The sequence below is a fragment of the Triticum aestivum genome, chromosome 1A (assembly GCF_018294505.1).
Source record: "Triticum aestivum cultivar Chinese Spring chromosome 1A, IWGSC CS RefSeq v2.1, whole genome shotgun sequence".
NCBI lineage: Eukaryota > Viridiplantae > Streptophyta > Magnoliopsida > Poales > Poaceae > Triticum > Triticum aestivum.
This window is the reverse complement of record NC_057794.1, coordinates 444,798,897-444,808,815: the sequence shown is the minus strand read 5'-3', so window position 1 is coordinate 444,808,815 and position 9,919 is coordinate 444,798,897.

Genomic DNA, 9,919 nt, shown 5'->3' with positions numbered 1-9,919 from the left:
ACTGAGAAATAGAATACCCCTCTTCTTCGGAGTTGGTTTAGGAATAGGCTCAGGAACTGGCTCCAGAGGTGTCCAATTATTTTCATTTTTCAACATATTATTCAATAGAATTTCAGCTTCATCCGGTGTTCTTTCCCTGAAAACAGAACCAGCACCACTATCCAGGTAATCTCTGGAGGCATCGGTTAGTCCATTATAAAAGATATCAAGTATTTCATTTTTCTTAAGAGGATGATCAGGCAAAGCATTAAGTAATTGGAGAAGCCTCCCCCAAGCTTGTGGGAGACTCTCTTCTTCAATTTGCACAAAATTATATATATCCCTTAAAGCAGCTTGTTTCTTATGAGCAGGGAATGTTTAGCAGAGAAGTAATAAATCATATCCTTGGGACTACGCACACAACCAGGATCAAGAGAATTAAACCATATCTTAACATCACCCTTTAATGAGAATGGAAATATTTTAAGGATATAAAAGTAACGAGTTCTCTCATCTTTAGTGAACAGGGTGGCTATATCATTCAGTTTAGTAAGATGTGCCACAATAGTTTCAGATTCATGACCATGAAAAGGATCAGATTCAACCAAAGTAATTATATCAGGATCAACAGAGAATTCATAATCCTTATCAGTAACACAGATAGGTGAAGTAGCAAAAGCAGGGTCAGGTTTCATTCTAGCATTTAGAGATTACTTATTCCATTTATCTAATAACCTTTTGAGTTCATATCTATCTTTGCAAGCTAAAATAGCTAAAGAAGCTTCTTGATCAAAAACATAACCCTTAGGAATAACAAGTGATTCTTCATCATCACTTTCATCAGTATTATCGGATTCAATATTTTCAATCTCTCTAGCCCTAACAAGTTATTCATCAAGAAAATCACCAAATGGCACAGTAGTATCAAGCATAGAAGTAGTTTCATCATAAGTATCATTCATAGCAGAAGTGGCATCATCAATAACATGCGACATGTCAGAACGAATAGCAGAAGCAGGTGTAGGTGTCGCAAGCTTACTCAAAACAGAAGGTGAATCAAGTGCAGAGCTAGATGGCAGTCCCTTACCTCCCTCGTAGTTGAGGGATAGATCTTGGTTTTTGGTTCTCTCAAGTTCTTCATAATGATAAGTAGATATATGTCCCAAGTGACTCAAAGAATAGAGCTATGCTCCCCGGCAACGGCGCCAGAAAATAGTCTTGATAACCCACAAGTATAGGGGATCGCAACAGTTTTCGAGCAGGGTAGAGTATTCAACCCAAATTTATTGATTCGACACAAGGGGAGCCAAAGAATATTCTCAAGTATTAGCAGTTGGGTTGTCAATTCAACCACACCTGGAAACTTAATATCTGCAGCAAAGTTTTTAGTAGCAAAGTAATATGATAGTAGTGGTAACGGTAGCAAAAGGTAACAGTAGTAAAAGTAGTGTTTTTGGTATTTTGTAGTGATAATAGCAATAGCAACGGAAAAGTAAATAAGCGAAGAACAATATATAGAAAGCTCATAGGCAATGGATCGGTGATAGAGAATTATGTCAAATGCGGTTCATCATGTAACAGTCATAACCTAGGGTGACGCAGAACTAGCTCCAGTTCATCAATGTAATGTAGGCATGTATTCCGAATATAGTCATACGTGCTTATGGAAAAGAACTTGCATGAAATCGTTTGTCCTACCCTCCCGTGGCAGCGGGGTCCTTACGGAATCTAAGGGATATTAAGGCCTCCTTTTAATAGAGCACCGGAACAAAGCACTAACACATAGTGAATACATGAACTCCTTAAACTACGGTCAGCACCGGTAAGTATCCCGATTATTGTCACTTCGGGGTTGACGGATCATAACGCATAATAGGTGACTATAGACTTGCAAGATAGGATCAAGAACTCTCATATATTGATGAAAACATAATAGGTTCAGATCTGAAATCATGGCATTCGGGCCCTAGTGACAAGCATTAAGCATAGCAAAGTCATATCAACATCAATCTCAGAACATAGCGGATACTAGGGATCAAATCCTAACAAAACTAACTTCATTACATGATAAATCTCATCCAACCCATAACCATTCAGCAAGCCTACGATGGAATTACTCACCACGGCAGTGAGCATCATGAAATTGTAGATGGAGGATGGTTGATGATGACGATGGCGATGGATTCCCCTCTCCGGAGCCCCGAACAGACTCGAGATCAGCCCTCCCGAGAGGTTTTAGGGATTGGCGGCGGCTCCGTATCATAAAACAAGATGATTTCTTCTCTCTGATTTTTCTCCCTGAAACACAATATATAGAGTTGGAGTTGGAGTCGGAGAGGCACCAGGGGGCCCACGAGGTAGGGGGGCGCGCCCTAGGGGGGCAGGCGCGCCCCCACCCTCGTGGACAGGTGGTGGGCCCCCTAGCCTTCATATTTTGCAGGTATTTTTTATATTTTCCAAAAAGTTGCTCCGTGAAGTTTCAGGTCATTCCGAGAATGTTTGTTTCTGCACATAAATAACACCGTGGTAATTCTGCTGAAAACAACATCAGTCCGGGTTAGTTCCATTCAAATCATGCAAGTTAGAGTCCAAAACAAGGGCAAAAGTGTTTGGAAAAGTAGATACAACGGAGACGTATCAAAGCCCATAGCAACTGCGTAAAACTTGCAACAACAAAATAGAGGACGTCTAACTTGTTTTTGTAGGGCATGTTGTGATGTGATATGGTCAAGATGTGATGAGATATAAATTGTTGTATGAGATGATCATGTTTTGTAACATTTATCGGCAACTGGCAGGAGCCATATGGTTGTCGCTTTATTGTATGAAATGCAATCACCATGTAATTGCTTTACCTTATCACTGAGTGGTAGCGATAGTCGTAGAGGCAATAGTTGGCGAGACGACAACGATGCTATGATGGAGATCAAGGTGTCAAGCCGGTGACGATGGAGATCATGACGGTGCTTTGGAGATGGAGATCAAAGGCACACGATGATGATGGCCATATCATGTCACATATTTTGATTGCATGTGATGTTTATCCTTTATGCATCTTATTTTTCTTAGTACGGCGGTAGCATTATAAGATGATCCCTCACTAAATTTTAAGGTATAAGTGTTCTCCCTGAGTATGCACTATTGCTACAGTTCATCGTGTCGAGACACCATGTGATGATCGGGTGTGATAAGCTCTACGTTCACATACAACGGGTGCAAGCCAGTTTTGCATGTGCAAAATACTCGGGTTAAACTTGATGAGCCTAGCATATGCAGATATGGCCTCGGAACACTGAGACCGAAAGGTCGAACGTGAATCATATAGTAGATATGATCAACATAGAGATGTTCACCATTGAAAACTACTCCATCTCACGTGATGATCAGACATGGTTTAGTTGATATGGATCACGTGATTATTTAGATGACTAGAGGGATGTCTATCTAAGTGGGAGTTCTTAAGTAATATGATTAATTGAACTTTAATTTATCATGCACTTAGTACCTGATAGTTTTTGCATATCTATGTTGTTGTAGATCAATGGCCCATGCTACCGTTCCCTTGAATACTTGTGGCACTGCCGCCTTGGTCACATTGGTGTCAAACGCATGAAGAAACTACATGCAGATGGAATTTTGGAGTCTCTTGATTATGAATCATTTGACACATGCGAACCATGCCTCATGGTCAAATTAACCAAGACTCTGTTCTCCGGAACAAGGGAGCGAGCAACCAACTTATTGGAAATCATACATACTGATGTGTGCGGTCCAATGAGCATTGAGGCTCGCGGTGGATATCATTATGTTCTCACCCTCACTGATGACTTAAGTAGATATGGGTATGTCTACTTAATGAAACACAAGTCTGAGACCTTTGAAAAGTTCAAGGAATTTCAGAGTGAGGTAGAGAATCAATGTGACAGGAAAATAAAGTTCTTACGATCAGATCGTGGAGGAGAATACTTGAGTCAAGAGTTTGGCATGCACTTAAGGAAATGTGGAATTGTTTCACAACTCATGCCGCCTGGAACACCTCAGCGAAATGGTGTGTCCGAACGTCATAATCGCACTCTATTGGATATGGTGCGATCTATGATGTCTCTTACCGATCTACCGCTATCATTTTGGGGTTATGCTTTAGAGACTGCCGCATTCACTTTAAATAGGGCTCCATCGAAATCCATTGAGACGATACCGTATGAATTATGGTTTGGAAAGAAACCTAAGCTATTGTTTCTAAAAGTTTGGGGATGCAATGCTTATGTCAAAGAAACTTCAACCTGAAAAGCTCGAACTCAAGTCAGAAAAATGTGTCTTCATAGGATACCGTAAGGAAACTATCGGGTATACCTTCTACCTCAGATCCGAAGGCAAGATCTTTGTTTCCAAGAATGGATCCTTTCTAGAGAAAGAATTTCTCTCGAAAGAAGTAAGTGGGAGGAAAGTAGAACTTGATGAGGTACTGCCTCTTGAACCGGAGAGTAGCGCAGCTCAGGAAGACGTTTCTGTGGTGCCTGCACTGACTAGAGAGGAATATAATGATGTTGATCATGAGTCTTCGGATCAAGCTACTGAACTTCATAGGTCCACGAGGACATGTTCCGCACCAGAGTGGTATAACAACCATGTCCTGTAAATCATGTTGTTAGACAATGGTGAACCTTCGAACTATGAAGAAGCGATGGCGGGCCCGGACTCCAACAAATGGCTTGAAGCCATGAAATCCGAGATAGGATCCATGTATGAAAATGAAGTATGGACTTTGACAGACTTGCCGGATGATCGGCAAGCCATAGAGAATAAATGGATCTTTAAGAAAAAGACTAACGCGGATGGTGATGTGACCATCTATAAGGCTCGGCTTGTCGCTAAGGGTTATCGACAAGTTCAAGGGGTTGACTACGATGAGACCTTCTCACCCATAGCGAAGCTGAAGTCCGTCCGAATCATGTTAGCAACTGCCGCATTCTATGATTATGAGATATGACAAATGGACGTCAAAACAGCATTCCTTAATGGTTTCCTTAAGGAAGAATTGTATATGATGCAGCCGGAAGGTTTTGTCGATCCTAAGAATGCTAACAAGGTATGCAAGCTCCAGCGCTCAATCTATGGGCTGGTGCAAGCATCTTGGAGTTGGAACATTCGCTTTGATGAGATGATCAAAGCGTTTGGGTTTACGCGGACTTATGGAGAAGCCTGTGTTTACAAGAAAGTGAGTGGGAGCTTTGTATCATTTCTCATATTATATGTGGATGACATATTATTGATGGGAAATGATATAGAACTTTTGGAAAGCATAAAGTCCTACTTGAATAAGTGTTTTTCAATGAAGGACCTTGGAGAAGCTGCTTACATATTAGGCATCAAGATCTATAGAGATAGATTGAGATGCCTCATTGGTCTTTCACAAAGCACATACCTTGACAAGATATTGAAGAATTTCAATATGGATCAGTCCAAGAAGGGGTTCTTGCCTGTATTGCAAGGTGTGAAATTGAGCACGGCTCAATGCCCGACCTCGACAGAAGATAGAGAAAAGATGAGTGTCATCCCCTATGCCTCAGCCATAGGGTCTATTATGTATGCCATGCTGTGTAATAGACCTGATGTGAACATTGCGTAAGTTTGGTAGGGAGGTACCAAAGTAATCCCGGTATGGAACACTGGACAACGGTCAAGAATATCCGAAAGTACATGAAAAGGACTAAGGATATGTTTCTCATTTATGGAGGTGACAGAGAGCTTGTCGTAAAGGGTTACATCGATGCTAGCTTCGACACAGATCTGGATGACTCCAAGTCACAAACCTGATACGTGTACATTTTGAATGGTGGGGCAGTTAGCTGGTGCAGTTGCAAGCAAAGCGTCGTGGCGGGATCTACATGTGAAGCAGAGTACATAGTGGCCTCGGAGGCAGCACATGAAGCTGTCTGGATGAAGGAGTTCATCACCGACCTAGAAGTTACTCCCAATGCGTCGGGCCCAATGACTCTCTTCTGTGACAACACTGGAGCTATTGCCCTTGCCAAAGAGCCCAGGTTTCACAAGAAGACCAGGCATATCAAGCGTCGCTTCAAATCCATTCATGAATATATTCAGGATGGAGACATAGATATTTTTAAAGTGCATACGAATCTGAATGCCGCAGATCCGTTGACTAAACCTCTTCCGTGAGCAAAACATGATCAACACCAGAACTCTATGGGTGTTCGATTCATCACAATGTAATTAGATTATTGACTCTAGTGCAAGTGGGAGACTGTTGGAAATATGCCCTAGAGGCAATAATAAAGTGGTTATTATTATATTTCCATGTTCATGATAATTGTCTATTGTTCATGCTGTAATTGTATTAATCGGAAACCATACTACATGTGTGAATACATAGATCGTAATATGTCCCTAGTAAGCCTCTAGTTGACTAGCTCATTGATCAATAGATGGTCATGGTTTCCTGACCATGGACATTGGATATCATTGATAACGGGATCACATCATTAGGAGAATGATGTGATGGACAAGACCCAATCCTAAGCGTAGCACAAGATCGTGTAGTTCGTTTGCTAAAGCTTTTCTAATGTCAATTATCATTTCCTTAGACCATGAGATTGTGCAACTCCCGGATATCATAGGAGTGCTTTGGGTGTACCAAACGTCACAACGTAACTGGGTGGCTATAAAGGTGCACTACAGGTATCTCCAAAAGTATCTGTTGGGTTGGCACGAATCGAGACTAGGATTTGTCACTCCGTATGACGGAGAGGTATCTGTAGGCCCACTCGGTAATGCATCATCATAATGAGCTCAATGTGACTAAGGAGTTAGCCACGGGATCATGCGTTACAGAACGAGTAAAGAGACTTGCCGGTAACGAGATTGAACGAGGTATAGAGATACCGACGATCGAATCTCAGGCAAGTAACATGCCGATAGACAAAGGGAATTGTATACGAGATTGATTGAATCCTCGACATCGTGGTTCATCCGATCGTGGAACATGTGGGAGCCAATATGGGTATCCAGATCCCGCTATTGGTTATTGACCGGAGTGATGTCTCGGTCATGTCTACATGCCTCCCGAACCCATAGGGTCTACACACTTAAGGTTCGATGACACTAGGGTTATAGGGAAAGTATGTACATGGTTACCGAATGTTGTTCGGAGTCCCGTATGAGATCCCGGATGTCACGAGGAGTTCCGGAATGGTCCGAAGGTAAAGAATGATATGTAGGAAGTGAGGATTTGGACATCGAAAGTGTTCCGGGCATCATCGGTAATGTACTGGGACCACCAGAAGGGTTCCGGGGGTCCACCGGGAGGGGCCACCAGCCTCGGAGGCTTGCATGGGCCAAGAGTGGGAACGGACCAGCCCATGAGCGGGCTAGTGCACCTCCCACCAAGGCCCAAGGGACATCAAAATGGGGGAAGGGGAAACCCTAGGCGCAGATGGGCCTAAGGCCCACCCTAGGGCGCCCCCTCTCTCTCCCCTTCTTGGCCGCCCCCTCCATCTCATCTAGGGCTGCTGCCCCTCTAGGGTGGGAACCCTAGAGGGGGCGCAGCCCCCTCCCCTCCTCCTCCTATATAGTGGGGGTTTTGGGGCTACCATACACGAAATTCTCTCTCTCTCTCTCTCTCTCTCTCTCTCTCTCTCTCGGTGCAACCCTACCTCTCCACCTCGTCTTTCGCAGCGCTTGGCGAAGCCCTGCTGGAGAACCACACTGCTCCACCACCACCACGCCGTCGTGCTGCTGCTGGAGTTCTCTTCCCCAACCTCTCACTCCTCCTTGCTGGATCAAGGCGCGGGAGACATCACCGGGCTGCACGTGTGTTGAACGCGGAGGCGCCGTTGTTCGTCGCTTAGATCGGAATCGATCGCAATCTGAATCGCTACGTGTACGACTCCACCAACCGCGTTCTTGTAACGCTTCCGCTTAGCAATCTTCAAGGGTATGAAGATGCACTCCCTCTCTCTCGTTGCTAGCATCTCCTAGATTGATCTTGGTGACACGTAGGAAAATTTGAATTATTGCTACGTTCCCCATCAGTTATACTTGTCAATTATGCCTTGTTTATTTCAGTCATTCACAATGTGTGGTTCTATGTGCAAGTCGGAACTATGCTGCTCGACTACATCAATACCAGTTTGAACGACTATATTTGGTTCCAGTTATTCCCGATGTAGTTAACACATGCCCTTTATTTCAGTTTTACACATTTATCCAGTGTGATGTTTAAGCATTACCTACGTTCTATTCATTTTCAACAATACCGGTTTGAATTGCAATATTTGATGGCTGTTAAGCCTGCTGTCGGTAACATTGCCTTCCATTTTATATCTAGTTTAACAGCATGCTGAAACCAACACATTCAAGCTATCATTTGGAGATGATGTTGTTTACCTTTGCTATATTTGTTTGATGTTAAGATTGTTGTACTTATCATGCCTTTCCACTACTTATGCAGGACAACAACGGGAGTGGCCACCATTTTCCACTGAGGTTAGCTTCATCCCTCGGCTTGTACTCCCCCCGTTGTTCCATAATGTAGTGCATATAGATCCAGGCCTGGACACTAGTTAGCTTCTATTATTTACTTGTTGCTTGTAGGTACATATGACCTTGGCAAGGATCCACACATTGATCCTTTTTGCGTATGGGGCAATGAGATATTGATGACCAAGCATCAAGTGAGGAAACTGATAAGGATTATTAGCAAAAAGATACGAATGGTGGCAAACAAATTATTTGTTTATGCTCTATCCAACACAATAGCGAGCTGTCAGATGGTAACTACAAACTCTGCAACCTTCTCTTTTTACAGCCCATAATCAGTTGTTAGACAACAATGTCTGAATCTTTTTCATTCCCAGTGGTTCCTGAAGCAGTTCACTCAAGATTACCTCGCAAAGTACATGATTGGTGGACACGCAATGAAGGTTAAAGTATTTCATCTAGACTACAATGAGCATCGAGAAGTCCTAATGAAGACAGCGAAGGATGGACGGACAGCCATCACAAGGGGTTAGCCTAGAGTCGTGCGCGCCTTACACATGGAGGATGGCACAATATGGGCATTCCGCTTCACCTTCTCCAGCAACCAGAATGTCTTTCGCCTCTCTCTTTACAGTCTTTAGTACAACTGTGGTTCATAATTCTTTACTTGGTGCTTCTGTAGTTCTTTAGTATATGTACCTGTGCATTGAATTATGGATTCGTGGTTGAACCTATATTTGCAATAAACATGGTTCTATATGAAATAAGTGATTGCCTACTTTCAAATTCATAACATGCGATTTTTAAATTAGGGATTAATTATGGACTAAATAGGGATTACACTCCACACGGTTTGTGTCATGGAATTGTCACAACAGATGTCCTAGTGAAAGGACTTAATCGTGAAGCCATCGCAACTAGGAAGCTTAAAGGGGTTAAAACGGGACAAAGGACACGATGGTTTATACTGGTTCGGCCCCTTGCGGTGAAGGTAAAGGCCTAATCCTGTTTGAGGTGGTATTGCTTATGTTTCGATTACTAGGGAGCGAATCCGCTTGACCTAGCTTTCGATCTGATCTTACTTACCCTGAACCGCCACCGGGTCGTCCCTTTATATACAGAGGTCGACGCCCAATGGCTCATAGAGTCCCGGCAGGCTCATAAACAGTGTCCGGCTCGGTCTCTAACTATCCCTGCCTTTCAATACAAGTTAAGTACATATGGAAGTTTATCTCTATGGGCTTTGAGTCGCCTTTGGGCCTTGGGCCCTTAACTGAACCGCCATCTTCTAGAGCTGTCTTGGGTTTCATGAATCGCCATAGGTATAACCCGGCCCCTCTTGGGCGGGTCATACCTAATAGTTATATCCCCAACATTAGGCCCCAGATTGATTTGAACTGGTTCATGTCAATCTTCAACACTTATAGAAAATTCTTCTGCT